Source organism: Plecotus auritus, assembly GCF_963455305.1.
Source record: "Plecotus auritus genome assembly, chromosome: 7".
In the NCBI taxonomy this organism is placed as follows: Eukaryota; Metazoa; Chordata; class Mammalia; order Chiroptera; family Vespertilionidae; genus Plecotus; species Plecotus auritus.
Window position 1 is genome coordinate 38,520,614 of NC_137774.1, and position 17,115 is coordinate 38,537,728.

The 17,115-nt window shown below is 50.8% G+C and overlaps 1 long non-coding RNA gene across 1 annotated transcript; it reads left to right on the forward strand.

The window, feature by feature from the left end:
- Positions 1-7,091: 7,091 nt before the first annotated feature.
- On the forward strand, positions 7,092-9,438 carry LOC308252521. The gene is made up of 3 exons (XR_013961039.1): positions 7,092-7,256; positions 7,852-7,946; positions 8,764-9,438. It is a non-coding gene; the product is annotated as an uncharacterized lncRNA (long non-coding RNA).
- The last annotated feature ends 7,677 nt before the right edge of the window (positions 9,439-17,115 follow it).

A 17,115-nucleotide genomic window follows, 5' to 3' on the forward strand; every position in this document is an offset into this window, starting at 1 on the left:
GTCACTAGTATATATATATATATATATATATATATATATATATATATATATATATATTCCCATAACATTCCCTAGTTTGAAGGAAACAGGTTTTGATTAAAAAACAGGCATTTGTAGGGAAGCTTTATTCTGATGGTGAAAGCAATTAGTTGGGTGCAGTTAAGAACAAATAAAGTAGCCTTAGTATATACAGGGTACTTAGTGGCTTCTTCCCCACCCCCCCCCCCCTTTTAAAAATAGATTTTTATTGATTTCAGAGAGGAAGGGAGAGGGAGAGATAGAAACATCAATGATGAGAATCATCAATTGGCTGCCTCTTGTATGCCCCCTACTGGGGAATAGAGCCTACACCTGGGCATGTGCCCTTGACCAGAATGAAACCTGGGACCCTTCAGTCTGTAGGCCAATGCTCTATCCCCTGAACCAAACTGGCTAGGGCAGTGGCTTCCCTTTTAATGATAATTTAAAATTCTCCCAAAGTATCAGTGAGAAGGAGAAACACTCGTGGAGCAAACCTATGCTTGTTTTTGTTTGTTTACTTTTATTAAATCCTATTTCAGTTTACTATAATCCTTAAAGTGGGAAGACTTCTCTATAGGAATTTTCTTACAACCTTATTTAGTAATTCTGCTGCTGTGCTCCCAGAAACCAGGGGTATATTAATTGGAATAGGTTAGAATTGCCAGGATTGCATGTTCTATCAGTTAAATTTCTCTGTGAACTAATCAGGGCCATAGAGAAAATCGAGAACAATTGCTGGTTCCACTCTGGCTGAGAGCAGTTTCTCTCCAATGGGAGCTGGTAGAATTCCTATTCTCATTTTTCCATTAAGTCAGTAGGGAGGGGTAGTGGAGGGGACAGAAGGGGAAGGAAGAAGGGAAGGGAAAGAACATGTCTGGACAAGGAAGCTCAGAGAGTAAAAGATGTAGTAGAAGTGCTGTAGAAGGGGGAGATGGGGTGTTAGCATTTATTAGCTTCAGGAGAGTTCAGAGATAAACTCTGAAATTTCTTATTTCTTTTTTAAAGAGAATTTATCTGTGCTTCTCCTTAGAAGTTTCTAATTTCCAAATCAAGATATGTGTCCCATTCATTCAATCAGCTTAATTTTCAGGCCAGGATTTTTCTAGTTTTTTTTTTGTTGTTGTTGTTGTTTGTTTGTTTGTTTGTTTGTTTTGCCTGTGAAAAATTAATTTAGGCACCAAAGACAACTCTATATTGGCCATTTTTCAGTTGATATTTTCTAGTTAAATCTTCCCATTTCTGTAAAGCACTTGCAAGTCAAGGCTCCCTATCAGGGATATTAATGAGGGCTGGAGTCTGGGAGTTCCCAGCCGTGGAGGCACAACTTCCCATGTTAACTAGAGGTGTGTTTGCTGCTGTTGTTTTTATTGTTGTTTGGTGTCTGCAGAGTCTCAGCACATTTTTGAGGGTGTGATGTAGTGGGTTGAAGTGTGTTGGTTTGTGGGTTGAGCTGCACGATGCTCACTTCCTAGAGTCTCATTCAACCCTCTTATGTGCCTCGGTTTCTCTCCCTGCTGTGTAAAACAACCAGAAGGGCTACCAGTGCAGGTGGACCACACCTGATTAGTGCTCCCCATGAAGAGCGAGTTTGTTTAGTTACAGTTGTGTGGGAGTTTCCCTATGGGGCTCGGGCATGTTGTGAGGAATGACCTCTGACACATCCGCAAAGATCCTCAGTTGTCTAAGAACACCTGAGATTCCTGGGGGAGGGAGGATGTGCCCCTTTATCTTCCGAGCTGAACAAGATCAGCTCTCATTTATACAGCCAAGGTGTTGTCCCCAGTCTCTCAAAAGGCAATTCCAATAGAAAACACAGAACCAGGCCCATTTTTCCTCCTGTCTCTCCTTAGCCTGGGATCTGTCAACCGTCAACCTTAGTTCCACCAAGAGTATTCAAAAATACGGCTCAAATAAAGTCAGCAGCACAAGCAAGGGAAGGTCCTGGATCCAAGAGACAACTCACACAAGTTCACCCAACGGGCAGGAAACTGGTGGGTCAATGGGCTCTTTGCTGCAGCACCAGGTGTAGGTCTGCAGGGTGGTGCTGGGCAAGCTTTTCTGGGATCCTGCTGTATTGTGCCAAGTAAACGTCAATGTAAGAAGCGGTCAAAACTGTGAACGATTGTTGCGATTTTATCTGAGCCAAACTGTCAATTGCCTTGAAGCAAAATCTCAATGGATTGAAATAATGCTCTGGAGAATGGCAGTTTTCACCTTATTTAAGATATTACAGTCAAAAGTGAAGATGTATGTAGGTTGCATGAAATCCATTGGTGATAGATTGGATAAAAAGTAAAATGATAGACACATACTTCTTTTCCATAGGTGGATATAGGATAGAACAGCCAACAATGAACTCAATAACAATGAGGGGATTTGTGTTCTCCGCAGAGCACAGAGTGTCCAGAACAAGGAAAATCCCTGTGACATTCCAAAGCTATATTCTTGTAGATTCCAAAAGACAATAGACAGGCTCAGTTAAGGTAAAGATTGACCTTTTTTTTAGAGAAGATTCCAGCCTATGACATGGCGATCCATCATAAACTGCTTTTAGTTAAAAAGTTTTAACTTCAGAACATCCTTTGTGATAATTTTAGGTCTCTGAAGGCCTTCCCTGACCTAATCACAAGTTAGCAGGTGGCCACTTTTTGTGTGAACACATTCTTCTTCCATCACTTATGCCCCACCTCTTGCCACCAATCATGTCCCTCTTCTGTCGCATCACAGGAGGACAAACCATCAACCCTGAGTAGGAAAAGGACCAGTACAGTGCCAGCAGCTGCAGCTTCCTCACGAACTCTGGGCCTGGCCAGCACATCCACTGTGCTCAAAACACAGGTACCCCAGAAGCTGTTCGCCACCTGGGAGGTGGACTGCTCCAGCCCCACCTGTGTGCCCAGGTGGTGCAGCCTCACTTTAAAGAAGCTAGTAATCTTCAAGGAGCTGGCGAAGGACCTCATCTCTGTGGTGATTTCCGTGAAGATGCAGGACTCCAAGGGCATCCTGAGGTCCCAAGAGATTGTGCTGCCTCCGAGTGGACCAGTGGAGACCGACCTGGCACTGACCTTCTCCCTGCAGTACTCCCACTTCCTCAAGGGAGAAGGCAACAAGCTATAGATCATGCTGGAGCAGAGGAAGCGCTGTAAGAACAGGACTGTCCTGGGCTACAAGACACTGGCCACGGGCACCATCCACATGGCTGAGGTAATGCAGCAAAACCCCAAACATGGCCAAATGCTGAGCCTCTACAGCAGCGTCAAGGAGTCCTCCACCAAGGTGGCCGAGATCTGGATCTCCTCCCTGTGCAGTCAGCCCATCGAACATGAGGACGGTGCCATGCAGGCCAGCCAGAAGGCCAAGTCTGCAGGTAACTACACCGAGGGGCAGGATGAGAGCTCCTTTTCTGAGCGGGAGGCCAGCTGCAGTAGAAAGCACAGACAGGACCTGCACAAGGATGACTTTGAGAAGGGGGAGACAAAGAAGCAGCGGCAATCAATACGAGGAAACTTGAAGCGAAAAGTCCTGGCGCTGTTTCACAGGTCCAAAGTGTCAGAGAGGGACCGTCAGTCTGACATGATGGGGAACCCCAGGAAAAGTGACCCATACATGGAGGATGATGAGAGCGTCCTCAGCATCCCCAGGCCCAAGCTCAGGCCATATTTTGAAGGCCTGTCAGACTCCAGCTTGCAGATGGAGATGTGGGGCAGCCACAGTGACAGGACCCAAACAGAGCCTCTGAGCCTGGCCCACATGCCAGAGAAGGCATGGGCCCTGGAAGGCAAGTAGCCACGTGAGAGTGACAATGCATTTGTGGCCTACAGCATACCCACCAGCAAGGTGGACAAAATCCGGATGGTCTCTTTGTCCAGGCCCCCCATTGACCACGAGGACAGCGCCAGGCAAGCCAGTCCAAGGCTGAGTCCTCGGATAACTACTCTGAGTGCAAGTGTGAGGACTTCTTCTCGAAGCTGGAGGCCAGCTCCAATGACACCCACAGGCAGGATCAGGAGGAGGATGACTTCAACGAGGGGAATCCGGTAGTCAGAAGGAGGACCATGACCGGGCAACAGAACTACCACCAGAAAGTCCTGTTATGGCTGCACACAGTCCAAGTGTTGGAGGAGGTCCTGGATCCCAAGCAGGACCATGGGGAGCATGTCCCAGAGGTGGAGGAGGACCTGGACCTCCTGTATGACATGCTGGAGAACCCCAGTGACAGTGGCCCAGACATTGAGGACGATGACAGCGTCCTCAGCACCCCCACACCTAAGCTCAGGCCATACTTTGAAGGCCTATCTAGTGGCCCAGACATGAAGGACAATCACAGTGTCCTCAGCAGCCCCAATCCCGAGCTCAGGCCATACATCAAAGGCCTGTCAGACTTCAGCTTGCAGATGGAGATATGGGGCCTCCACAGTGCCAGGATCCGAAAGGAGCCTCTGAGTCTGGCCCACCTGCCTGAGAACACATGCGCCCCGGGAGGCAAGCAGCCAAGCCACAGTGACTCCAACTTTGTGGCCGACAGCACACCTACCACTAAGGTGGACAAGATCCAGATGGCCTCCCTGTCCAGCCAGCCCATCGATCATGAGGCCAGGCAGGCCAGCACCAAGGCCCAGACCTCACCTAATGACTCTGCTGGCCCGTCTGAGAGCTTCTTCTTTGAGAAGATGGCCAGCTACAATGCCACCCACAGGCAGTCCCAGGAGAAGAACTTTGAGGAAGGGAACCTAATAGTAAGAAGGAGGTGCATGATCAGGCAACAGAATTACCACAAGAAAGCCGTGGCATCTATATTCATGGTTCAAGTGTCGAAGGAGTTCGTGTCCTCAGAACAGGCCCTTGTGAAGCATGTTCCCAAAGTGGAGAAGGCCCTGGACCATCGGTATGACATTGTGGAGAGCTCCAGCGAGAGTAGCCTAGGCATGGAAGATGATATCAGCGTCCCCAGCACCCCAAAGCCCAAGCTCAGGCAATACTTTGACAGCATGTTAAGTAATAGTGGCTCTGACTCAATGGCCCACAGAATTTGCTCCCCTGGGGAGGAGCTGGCACAGCTGGAGGACAGCCGGGAGGCAGAGTCCTCCACCTGGGGTTGGTTCACCAAGAAGCTGCCATCCGTAGTGCGCTTCACCAAGTCTCCAGTCATCCCCTCCAGCAGGTCCAAGAGGAAGCAGGTTGGCCACCAGGGCTGCACCACATCCCTGAATGAGTGGTTCAACAGACCAGACAACGAGGACCCAGAATCACAGAGCCAGGGGCAGATCCCCAGGAAGCTCGTATGTGACCAGCTAAACAACATCCTCATTTCCCACGACAAGCTGCCCAAGAACATCATCCTGGTTAACACCTCAGACTGGCAGGGCCAGTTACTTTCGGACATCCTGCAGGGGCACACGCTGCCCGTGGTGTGCACTTGCTCCACAGATGACATCCAGGAGGCCTTCAGCATCATCGTCTCCTGGATGCAGAGATACTGCAACTGCACTTCCCAGGCCCTGACGCCTGTGAAGATCGTGGTGGCAGGAGCACAGCCCTATTTCAGCGCTGTGCTGGGGGTCTTTGTGGAGCAGCTGTCCCACCAGCCACCCCAATGGCTGGACTACATGCGCTTCCTGGTCATCCCACTGGGTTCCCACCCCTTGGCCAGCTACCTGGGCTCCATGGATTGCCGCTACTACAAGTTCTTCCAGGACCTGTACTGGTTGGACATGTTCAACAACCTGGAGTCTCTGAACACCTTTCAGGACACACAGGACGTTGTGTCAAGAATCACAGAGTATGTTGCGGGGGCCAACTGTGTCTACCTGCTGCCCATCGCAGAGGCCGTGCTAACTGTGTCTACCTGCTGCCCATCGCAGAGGCCGTGCTCATGTCTAAGCAGCAGCGCCCCAACGAGAACTCCTCAAAGAAGTTCATCCCCTTTGTGGGGGCAGTGAAGGTTGGAAGAGTGGAACCATCTTCAGCCATGTCAGGAGACTCAAATGATGGGGCCCCCTCATGCTCCAGTGAGCTTCTGTCCCCTGCCAGAAAGGCCTCATCCAACACACTCTCCCCCCATCAATGAGTGGGAGCCTGTCCTCCCCCAGCAAGAGTGTCCATGCAGAGATGATGGAGCTGCAGGTGGATTACTGGATGGCAGCCCAGCCAATAGACACGAAGAGAGTCGTGGAGAAGAAAGACCTGCCTACCGCCAAAAACACACTCAAGGGCTTCTTCCAGTCTGTCCAGGTCAGCAGGCTGCCCCAGCAGTGGTGAGGGCACAGCAATATCTGCCATGTCCATGACAGTGGTCACCAAGGAGAAGAAAAAGAAGGTGCCCAAGAAAACCAAGGACGAGGATGTGGAGTCCAAAAGCCAGTGCACCCAGGGCACCAGTCGCCTGGTTTGCAAGGCCAAGCACCAGCAGAACATGCTGCCAGTCATCAACGATGGTGTGGAGTGGAACGACGTGACGTTCTTCCAGCTGGCAGCCCAGTGGCCCTCCCAAGTCAAGCACTTCCCCATCTGCATCTTTGGACACTCCAATTCCACCTTCTAGCCCTGCCCCTCCCCCTGCCCTTCACCCTGCCTTGGCCTTGCCCAGAAGGACCCAGCTGCTTTTCTGTGAACAGTTCAGTTTACTACAGACACAGACCCTGGCAACCAAAGGGAAACCTTTTTGGGTTTGAATGCGCTCACAGCCTGGAACCTAAGGGGGTTGCCCCTCACTGGGAGCTCCTCACTGCTCTGTTCAATAACCAGAACGCTCTGGCAGGTGGGAGTCAGGAGGGCAGTGTTGAGCTGGAGAATCATGGGAGATGTATTTTGGCCTCAGGATGCCCAACATTCCTAGCTAGAAGGTTCTGGCCTTGAAGACCTGCCCTTCCTGGAAGCCAGGACTCTGCTTCCCTGGGAGCCAGCTCCAGCCTGTGCCCAGACTCAGAGCTGGGTGGCAAGAGGTCAAGGGCTGGTCTCTGATTGCGGGCATCTGAGCAGAACACCGAGGCCAGTCAGCTTAACCTTAGGATCCAGCTGCCAACCAGCCAACTGGCCCTAGTACCACATACTGGAGTTTCGCAATGAACTTCGGCCTCACAGGGAGAAAAAAAAAAGACCTGTATGGTGCGCATCGCCCCGGCACACTGTCTGGACAAAGTGGTCGAATTCCTGAGCAGGGAACCCACCTTCATTCCTGTCTGTTACTACAGAACATTTGCTACCACCCAACAGCTGTGGGACCAATTATTTACCAGGTGAGCCCCTCTCCCTCCAGAGCACATGGTCACCAGGCCACCTGTTGGCTGTTTGCCTTCAGGTCACTGCACTCCCTGAGTGTTTGTTCCTCTGAACCCTCGGTGATCCCGGGAGCCAGCTCATAGGGTTATTGTAGGGACTGGCTGGGGTCCTACAGGTAAGTTTTCTCTGGGTGCCTAGACAGTGGAGAGGTCTGCTGGAGGGGCTGTGATTGAGCCAGTTGGTCATTTCCTCTTCCTGTTGAGGAAGCCTCTGCCAAATTTGTGATTCTCTTTGGGGCCTTGGGCTAAGCTCTTTTCTCATTTCATAAAGAGATTGGAGATCCCATTAGGGGTCCCTGTCCCAGGTGACTCCAGATCAGAGATGCCAGAAGTGAGTAGTGGGGCCCGAGGGTCACCCAGCTATCTGAGATGGAGCTGGTTTGGGCTCATTCATTCAGCAAAAATATTAGAAGCCCAGCCAGGTACAGACTCATCTCTAGGCACTGACCATAATCCAGTGCACAGAGCAGATCCTAAGCCTGCACTCCAGAGCTTCCTTCTAGTCAGGAGCGATTCAGTCACACTAGGCTGCACAGGCTCGTGGTGTCCACAGGACAGCCGATGTGACGTCCTCCTGGCCTCCTCTACTTGTGGCTGCATCTTCCTGTCTTGTGAAGAGGAAGGTGAACCTCTGTTCCAGCAGAAAACGTGAGTCAGTTTTGGGTCAGAGCCAGGAGGGGAGTATGCGGACTGTGACTTCAAGGTTCTGGCAGAACCCTGGATCCCACACATGGTGGGATTTCTGCAAGAGGGCAGAGGTCTGAGGGCTTCTCCTAGAAAAAAGGACATGAATCAGAGAGCTGTGCATGTGGATATGGGTGGTGTGGGCGAGCAGTGGGAGCTCAGTGAGAGAGTCAGACCCTCAGAAAATTCATACCCTTCCGCTCCTAATCCCAGCCCTGCCTGCACCCCTATCCCGGGATTTTGCTCACTAATCTGGTAGAACCTTCTCAGTGGCAGCTTGTCAGGTGTACCCCAGCAGGTGGGAGTTCAGTTTCAGTGGGAGGCAAAGAACCACACAGCACAGCTAGTGAATTATGCGGCATGTAGGTGCAGGAGCCAAAGTTTGAGGTGATAGGAAGGCCCTGGGGTTCGTTTGTTCGCTCATTGGTCAGTATTCCTGAAGCACCTACTCTGTGCCATTGAATGACATGAACAAGGTGGACACCAGCCCTCTCAGTCCTAATGGGAGGGAACAGGGACTCTGAGAGACCATGTCAGGTTCCTTTGAAGAAGGGGACAGGTGGTTCCCTCACTGATCCAGAGCTGTCAGTTAGGAGTGCTTTCTGCCAGCGCCTCCTGGGTGACCAGGCGCGTCTCTGCCAGGACTGCCAGACTGAAGGTGGACAAGGAGTCGGTCTGGCTTCTGGGTGGGCAGGAGCAGGAGGCAAAGGACCTCTGGGAGGGCCGTGTGGAAGGAATGGGCACACCTCAGACTCTGCTGCCCACCTCTCTCTCTCCCCAGGGCCATCTCCTGCACGCTGGGCATCTGGCTGGACCAGCACCTCCAGAATTTCCCAGCCTGATGATGCTGTTGGCCTCCATAGAGCTCAACTTTCCAGTCCTTAACCTGCCAAACCAGGCCCAGTACCTCCAGTCACAGCGGGAGCACCTGAGCCCACTGAGGCCGAGACAGGAGGAGGAAGAGGCCTCTGGAGGTGGTGTGGGTGAGTGTGCCTTTGGAAGGCACACAAAAGGCAGTGAGGGTGGTAACATGTCCTCTTCTTGGATCTACAGAACCCGTTCCAGAGCAACATCAGGAAAACCCTCAAGAGGCAACGCCACCCAAGTGGCCTCTCCAGAGCCAGAGCCGGATCCAGGCCCAGCTTTCACTGAACTTCTAGAGGCAGAAGAACCACCTGCAGCATTTGAGCAACTCACCCAACTTCTGTGAGGCCTGTGGTGCCAGAACCCAGGCCACAGCGATTGTCAACTGCCATGGAAGAAAGGGCACCCCCACCCCTATTTAGATGTAGTGTTAAACGTTTTGTGTTCATGTTACATGTGTTTACAATTTTACTGTATTTTTTATGATATTTAGTAACATAGAGTGTATTTAGAGAACATTTAATGAAATATTCCTAAACATAAACTTAATTTAGATTCTATAAAATTTAACCCTATAAACCCTCAGAGCTTTGAGCAAGTCTGTTTTTCTGGACCCTGACCCACGTAGGGAGAACTGTCCTCACCTTCTCCACCTGCCCTCCCTGGAGCCAGGACTCTGCTTCCCAGGGTGCTGGCTCCATCCTGTGCCCAGACTCAGAGCTGGGTGGCCAGAGGCCAAGGACTGGCCTCCCTGGGGGGCATCCTGAGCCCAACATGGAGGCCAGACATCCCAGCCCTGGGCCTTCATATTGACCCCAACACCACTCACTCAGGCTTCCAAATAAACTTGACCCTTACAGGGCAAAAATAAAATAAAATAGAAGGATGTACAGTGCAGGCTGCCCAGGAACAGTGACTGGGCAAACTGATCAAGTACTTGGTGCCCAGCTTCCTGGGCAGCGGCCCCACCATCGTCCCCACCCACCCTTCTGTGTTAATACAGAACATTTGCTACTAACCAAAGTGTGTGGGACCAACCATGTACCAGGTGAGCCCTGCCCCTCCACAGCACAGTGGCCACTCAGCCACCTGCTTGCTGTGAGTCTTCAGGTCACTGCATCTTTCTGAGTGTTTGTTTCTCTGAACATGGGGAGAGCCTAGGCCCAGCCTCATAGGGTTATTGTAGGGACTCAGGGGGGTAGGGGGGTGGTTCCTCCTGGGAAAAGGCCCTCTGGGTGCCTGGACACTGGAGAGGTGGCTGGAGGGGCTATGGTTGTTCTAATTGGCCATTTTCTTCTTAAAGAAGCTTCTGCCTTATTTGTGATTCTCCTCAGGCCTTAGGCTAAGCTATTTTCTCTTGTGATAAAGAGATTGGAGATTCCATTATGCATCCCTGTAGTGGGTCAAGTCGATTAGAAATCCTAGGGGTGAGAAATGGGACCCCAGGCTCACCCATCTATCTGAGATGAGGCTGGTTTGGGCTCATTCATTCAGCAAATGCCCTGCCCACAGACTGCACTCCAGTGCTTCCTTCTAGTCAGGAGTGAGTCAGTCACACTAGGCTGCACAGGCAGGTAGCGTCCACAGGACAGTCAATGTGACTTCTTCCTCGAAGTATCCCCGCATATTCTCATATTTTGAAGCAAAAAGTGGGTCTCTGGACCAGCAGAAAAAAGTGAATGGGCTTTGGATCAGAGCCTTTAGGAGAGTATGGGGACTGTGACTTGGAGAAGGTGGCAACACCCTGGTTCCCACATATGGTGGGATTTCTGCAAGATAGCAGAGGTTTAAGGGCTTCTCCTAGAAAAAAGGGAGGGAGTCAAAGAGAGCTGTGCATGTGGATTTGGGAAGTGTGGGTGAGTGGGGAGTGGATGGGGCTGGGCCACACAGGGAAGAGCTCCCAGAGGCTGGGTTAGGCAGGAGCACAGAGTCGCTCAGGTCAGGGACTGTGGCCTGCAGTCTGGAGGACTTCCTGGGGTGGGGGCTTGAACTGGGACTTCAGTGATGGAGATGGGATGTTCCCTTCCTAGAAAGGCACAAAAAAGGCAGTTATGGTGGTAACATGTTCTCTTCTTGTATCTACAGAAGCAGCTCAGAGCAAGATGAAGAAACACCTAAAGAGGAAATGCCAACTCTAGTGCCCTCTCCAGAGCCAGAGCAGGCTCCAGGCACAGCCGTCACTGAACTTCCAGATGTGGAACCACCTGCACCTTGTGGGCAACTCACCTCAGCTCCTGGGAAGCCTGTGGTCCCAGGTCCTGGGCCAGAGCGCATGTCAGCTGCCATGGCAGATGGGGCTCCTACAAGCCCTATAGATTCAGTTTTAAAATATTTGTGTCTATTTTATATATGCTAACAATGTTACTCTATTTTTCTCATACTATTGAATAATCTACAGTCTATTTTAAAGAAAATTTAATGAAATACTCTTAAACATAAATTTAATTTAGATTCTATAAAATTTAACTTTATAAACCTTCAGAGCCTTGAGCAAGTCTGTTTCTTCTGGGCCTCCAGCGTGTTAGTATGACTTAAAGGTTGGGAATAATTAGTCTCTCAGGAACCATCTGCTCTACAAATGTGACATTCTTGAGGCTCAGGACAATGGGACTTTGGGGGAAATTGACTGAAGAGCATTGGAGCAGGGACCCTTTATGTCAGGGCTGCCCCTGGGAACCCACATTTTGTTTGACTTCATCGCCCACCAGTACATGGGCAAAATATGGTCTTAAGTGCCCCCTGGTGTCCACGTTGCAGAATGCTGTAGGGTTTAACCAGCAGCAAGCAGTTCCTGAACACTGACTGCCACCTGCACCTGGACAGAAACTCCACCCTGCTCCACTTGCACTGAACAGCATTCTGAGCATCTCCGCTATTGGCCCATAGCACTGAAGAGGGGACAGGGAATGTCCCAGGGCCCGGTGTCCACACTCATCTCCTCCACAGGCACCGTTTCCAAATCTCTTCTGGGGTCAGAGCCTCTCTCCGCCCTCAGCCCCTGAGCCCTGGTTTAGCTGAGCTTTTTCCTGTGGCTCTTCCGTCTCACCAGAGCCCAGCGGCCATTCCTTCTCATGGCCCAAGGCTGAACGAGGTTGTGGATCAGCCTGGCTTCTCCTTTTAAATCAATCCTTTTCGATGCTCTGAACCACCCTGGTGAGGATAGACTAACAGCCTTGTACGGCACCCCGCATGGCACAAGCTAAAATGTCTCAGGACAAATGGGTATTAACTTTGGACCACACCCAGGGTCCCTGCTCTCAAGGAGTTTAGCCCTGTTGGTTGACACGGATAGAAAGGAAATTCTAATGGAGTGTGAGGAGTGCTAACGTTGACCCTGAGGACCATAAGCACTGAGAAAGTGAGCCCATCGCGGGAACATTGTACAGACTCTCTTTAGGGTGCAATTCCTAAACCAGAAAGAAGAGTAAGTACTTGTCTACCTTCTTCATCCTGATTTCACAATGGCAGCTGATGAAAGCTTTGTGAAATTAAATGGAGGTCTGGAAATCAAGGGGCAGGTCTACCTTAGAGGTCTGTGGTGATGGTCAGTGCACTTGTGCGCACTGGCAATGGGCCTGGAGGAACAGCCACCCTCCTTGCATGGAGCGTCTCCTCACCTTGGAAGCTCAGAACTGTGGTCTCAACAGATGCTGTTTCCTATTTTAAATTACACTTTTCAGTTTGGCTCTACTTTCCAGGGTCCTTTCCTAAGTTTCACAGCCATGCTCAAAACTGGAGGCAGAGGGTGTTAGAAATGAGAGGGTGGGGGCTGGAGGGACCTGGAAGGAGAAAAATGAGGGAGATAGGAGGGCAGGGCCAGGGCCTGATGTGGGACGACGTGGTAGTGATCTATTGCTGAGAGTTCCGCCACATTAGAGACTTAACCAAGACACACTTATTAGCTCACACGTCTGTGACGAGGAATCCTACATGGCTCAGCTGGAACTACTGTGGTGTCACCTGAGGCAGGATCTGTGTCACTGAGGGTCTGAGCTCACTTGGGGGCACTCTGGGATTCAGTTTGGATGGAAGGCCTGACTTCCTCTCTGTCTGTTGGTCTCATTCAGTGCTAGGCCATGTGGGTCTCTCCAGATAGCAGCTCACAGCACAGAGGCTTATTCCTCAGTGTGTGTGTGTGGGGAAGAGAACAGATCAGAGTGAGCAAGTGGTAGGCACTGACTTTTTAAAAAACTTTTCAGGGTGGGAAGAGATCAACCAAAGAACTTGAATGCATGTAGCATAACCCAGGGACACAGACAATAGGGTGGTGAAGGCCTGGGGTGGGGGGCAGGGATTGGTTAGAAGAGATCAATGGGGGAAAAAGGGGACATATGTAACACTTTCAACAATAAAGATTAAAAAATAAATAAAATGAATTTGCTTTAAAATTGTTAAATTAAATTTCTTTTTCAAAAAATTGACTTGAGGCAGAGCGGGGCGGGAGGGGGTGAGGGGGGGGAGAGAGAGAGAGAGAGAGAGGAACATCAATGTGAGAGAGAAGTATCAATTGGTTGCCTCCTGTATGCACTCCAACTAGGGATCAAACCCACAACCTAGGTACGTGCCCTGACCAGGAACCAAACAGTAAACTTTCAGTGCCCAGAATGATGCTCAACCACTCTGGCTGGGCTAGGCACTAACTTTTAGAACCAAATCATGGAGGTCATGTTGAATCCTTTTGCCATCTTCTATGGAGTCACGACTGACACCGACACTTAAGGGGAGGGCACACATTCACACCACATGAGGAAGGTGAAGACCATGGGGAGTCATTGAGGAGAGAACCGGTGACCCGAGAGGTCCATACCTTGCCCAGGATCACAGATGGTCAGAATGCAGAGCGTGAGATAAACCCAGCTGTGTGTCCTCAAGGTGGGGTCCTAGGTGCACCCAGGTTCCATCAGGGGCTCTGGAAAAGGCTGTGCTGGTGGAATCGTGTACAGACATGGAAATGGCCTGGGGGAGACGGTGAGCATTTGGCAGCCTAGACAGTATTTGTCTGAAAAGGCGCCCAGATCTGGAATCACAAAGGTGCACCTCAGTCCACAATCCACCCATGGTGGAGAAAGCTGAGGCTGGGCCCCCTTATGCTGAGCTCATGCTTACACAGTCCTGAATCACACCCTCATTGTATAAGTGGGAAACCGAAGCCCATAGTCAGGCAGGGATTGGACAGGGTACATGATATTCAGAGTCCAGAGTTCAGGAATGTTCAGACCTTCCAGGCCAAGGCTCCCACCTCCCCCACAGAGTTGGTCTGGAAATTAGAAATCCTGACGTACTGGGCAGCTCCTGCCTGTTCCTCCCTATGTGGGGCTGTTTTGTTCTGGGATCCATAAATGGAGCACTGGCATGCAGGCGCGCGCGCACACACACACACACACACACACACACACTCTAGATGTGATGATCTTGGGTAGGATTAGAAGAAAAGCAGACTCAGAGGAGGTGACAACAGGAAGGAAAAAGAGCTTGAGGCACTACCTACATGTGACAGTCCTCCTCCTACTTTACAGCTACCCCCACATGAGCCTGAACAGCCCTCAGAAGCACTTGCTGCATAACCCATTGTGCAGGCAGGAGAGAGATGGGCCCTGATAGGCACAATGACTTATCCACGATCCTGAAGAAGTAAGAATGAGGGGTTGAGTCTGAGCCCAGGTCAGTTTCCTCAACTCTGGGATCCTGGCTGCACCCAGAGTTTCTAGGCGGCTAGGGGTGTGTTGGTGCCACTGTGTACAGGTCAGGTGCTTCACGGGGAAGAGAGGTCCACTGACAGCGCCCACAGGACTATTTGCATAGCTGTCATGAGATGAGGGGACTCAGGCAAGACAATCCCAGGTACTGAGGTCACTAACCAATAGAACTTGGAAACCCTGTAACCAGGCCCCCACATCAAGCCCCACAGGCAGCTCACTTGCCAAGAGGCATTTGCCAATGCAAGATGTTCTCTTGCTGTGTTCCCAGTGATTGGTGCTCTTGCTTTCGGAGACCCCGCAGTGAGAGCTTTTCCAGATGGTGCAGACGTTGGTTCAACCCTCGTCCCCGACGTTTTTGGCCATTTTCAAAAATATGGCCTCAGGTAACACAAGGTGGGCTGGGTCAGACCCATTCAGGCCAGGCCACCTCTGTGCACCATCCCTGTGCAACCCACATCCCCTCCTCTTCATGTATTGGGAAGAGGAACCTGAAGGGAGACCCCTGGGGCAGGTACAGCTTTTGGGGCAGCGGATCACCTAGAGGCTCTGCTGTGATCACACCCCAGGGCAGGGCAGGGCAGGCCCTTGGAGATGGGCTTCCAGAGGGGTCCCTTATCTGTGCCAATGGGAGTCCTAGCCCTCAGGCTGTCACTGCTTTTCCTCTTCAGTGGAGGTCTGAACGGATCACACTGTGTGTGTGTCTGGAGTGGAGGGTCACAGGGGTCACAGAACCAGGAAAACAGGGCTCTGAGGCTTTCCCCTGGTGACTGGGAACTCTTTACAGAGCTCCACACAGGAGAATGGACCGGAGGCATCAGATGGGTCCTCAACTCCATGCCCCTGCAGGAGGCACAGGTGCCCCATCCATCCTCCAGTGTGCAGCATGGCTGCGGGGTGAGTGCAGGTGCTGAGGTGACCCAGACTCCAGGATCCCATGTAGTTGAAGAGAGCCCTGGGTTCCAGAAGCTGCTCTGCTAGGCCCCTAGGTCCCTCCTAGAGTCCAATTTCCAAAGGAATCTGGGGCCCGTATCCTCCCCACAACCCACTCTCACTGTCCAGCCCCTTTCAGAAGAGATGCAAAGTCACTGCCCACAAAGTGTTAGGAATATCAGAGGAGAGACATTGTTCCATTTCACTTTATTCTCAGTCAAGAGTATTTTTGCATTTTTCTACAGACTTTCTCTTTTTAACGCCCATCTCCACGTGTCCATGTTGTTCTGACAATCCTTACACACCTTCTCCCACACTTACACATCATCGTGATTAGTGGGGATGCTTTTACCAAAAGGACATGGGGCTCAAGGAACCAAGTCTGTTGCTTTACCCTTTGCTGCCCCGAGAACCACATCCCCATAGACCCTCCAGGTCAGGAGCTGGGGTCTCCTTGGGCTGCACAACATACCAGGAGGGAGACCTGTTATCAAGGCTAGCGATCCATCTCTTCACTGCTGTGGGACCTGGATATGATCCCGTCCTATTGACATGTCAGCTGTGCTGCCCTGTTGACATGTCAATTGTGGGATCACATACAAGTCCCACCCCATTGTCCTAATATCCAGACCCTCCCACCCCAGGAAAAGCCTCTGTGTTCCCATCTTAGAATGAGATGTTTTGTCAGAAATCCTAGGACTGATGCTGTTAATACAGGGAGGTGCTGTCCATCCTCCGCTAAGAAATGACCTAAGGTACTAATGTGTTTCATCATTCCTCCCCTATAATTCTACTTTTCCTGTCAAGTATCTTTTCTCATGTCAATGTAAAAAATTTTCAAACCTGTGAAGTATTTTTGTGAATTTATTTGAGCCAAAGTGTCACCAATTGCTAGGAAACAAAATCTCAAATGGATGGAGATAATGCTCTGGAGAATGGCAGCTTTGCACCTTATTTTATACATTAAAATTCAAACAGGAGACCTCTGTGGGTCCCATGAAATCCATTGGTGATAGACTAGGGAGCCAAGAGAAAGCAAAGTGGGGAAAACTCTGAGGCTGGATGAATAGTAAAATGGTGACTTCTTTCACTTGGGTGTGTGCAGGGTAGTTAACAGTCAACAACGAACCCAATAACAATGAGGGGATGTGTGGTCTCTGCAGAGAGCAGAGCGGCGCTTGTGCTTTGAGGGATCTGAATAAAGGAAAATTGTGTTGACATTCAGAGGATATGTTATTCTAGATGCAAAAAGACAATAGGCTCAGTTAAGGTAAAGATTGACCCTCGTCAGGGAAGATGTAGGCCTAGGACTTGACTACCCACCACAAACTGCATTTAGTTAAGTTTTAATTTCAGACCATCCTTTGTGGTCACTTTAGGTCTCTGAGTTTGCAAGGCCGCCAGGTTAGCATGTGGCACCTGTGGTCACTTCTGTCCCACCTCCTGCTGCCAATCACTGAGTGCCTGGAAGTTCGGTCTGAGCTGCAGCCCCCAACTCACCTGGCAGTTTATGAGCTGCCTCTGATGGCATGTGCCCCCTCTCCCAACACAGGGTAGAAATCAGAATGCTATGTTGGCGCCTGCGGGCCTGGACAGCATGCTCACCGCACTCAACACACAAGTGCCCATGAACTTGTTTT